General features: G+C 33.4%; 1 protein-coding gene across 6 annotated transcripts in view; it reads left to right on the forward strand.

Moving 5' to 3' along the window:
• Positions 1-1,184, forward strand: part of st18 (ST18 C2H2C-type zinc finger transcription factor) — a 32,458-nt gene that overhangs the window by 10,242 nt on the left and 21,032 nt on the right. For 5 of the 6 annotated variants that reach the window (XM_014030026.1, XM_014030016.1, XM_014030006.1 and 2 more), the window contains exon 2: positions 417-532. The exons of the other annotated variant lie outside the window; for it this stretch is intronic. The gene's annotated coding sequence lies outside the window, so the exon portion shown is untranslated. The remainder of the gene's footprint in view (positions 1-416; positions 533-1,184) is intronic. 6 annotated transcript variants of the gene reach the window in all.

The raw sequence follows: 1,184 nt of genomic DNA on the forward strand, positions 1-1,184 counted from the left end.
CACACACACACACACACACACACACACACACACACACACAGACACACACTTTTTAAAGCTAACAGAAATAAATAATTCTATAATAAGATCTGTGAAGTGAAGAGGCTTAATGTACTCATTGTGTTCATCCTTGTTTTCCCTCTTGGATATTTTGTATTAATTAGAAGCAAGCAATTTGATCTCTGTCAAGCAATCAATTTGCATCCTGTTCCTCACTCCATGTGAGATGTTAATGTGCTCCTTCCATCTCTTTTTTTAAATACTGGATGTCAAACAAAGATAAAAACGTGTCAATTAAAAGCTTTAAGCTTTGGTTTGAACTCCTAAATTTGATCTCCCAAACGATAAAGCTAAACGATGAAAAAGTTGGGAAAAAAGTTAAGTTAAAAATGTGTTTTTTTTTCTTTCTGTTATAGATAATGAATTACATGATCACATCCTGAGAGATAACAAGCGTGAAAGCATCAGCTGGGGTGAACAGAGTGGATCTGGCATCTTATTCTACAGAGCGCTCAGAAAACTGCATTCAGAGGTAAATAATCAGTTGCTAAAGTGGCCCGACAGAGCTTCAATTCCAAAGCAAATTTGAAATAAATAAATAAATAAATAAATAAATAAATAAAACAGGAAAGTTTTGTTAGAAAGAAAAAAATATGCAAATGATTACCATTTGGAATCGAAGCATGTAAGTGGTGAACACTAACTGATGTTTTTTATTTTTTTTATATAAAAAGCTGTGTGCATTTGGTCAATTTAAAACTCGTTGAAATGCTCTGAAACTTTTATACGTATGCATGTTTCTCATCAACGTCTAAACTGTTTTACAAAAACAGAAAAGCAGACCTAAGTGACACTTTTCTGAAACGTTCAAATGTTGATACACCACGTCATGAACAATCAAAAGAGTGGAAGAAAGGTAGAAAATTAAATGTGTACAATGCGGGTTATATAAAGCTTTTTTTCTGTAAAAGAAAATGTTTTGTTTAGTAAAACATCCCTGTTCTCAGGGTTTCACATTTGCATCTGGAAAAAAAAACATCCTAAATATTCCGCATGATAAAAAGAAACCACACGTTTCTTATGAAACAAGCCGAGGGAACAACATTTAGATGGGGAATGAGTTTTGTTGTGCATTACTATAAATACACACACACCTACACACACACACACACACACACACACAC

Source organism: Austrofundulus limnaeus, unplaced genomic scaffold (assembly GCF_001266775.1).
Source record: "Austrofundulus limnaeus strain Quisiro unplaced genomic scaffold, Austrofundulus_limnaeus-1.0 Scaffold6, whole genome shotgun sequence".
NCBI classification, from domain to species: Eukaryota; Metazoa; Chordata; class Actinopteri; order Cyprinodontiformes; family Rivulidae; genus Austrofundulus; species Austrofundulus limnaeus.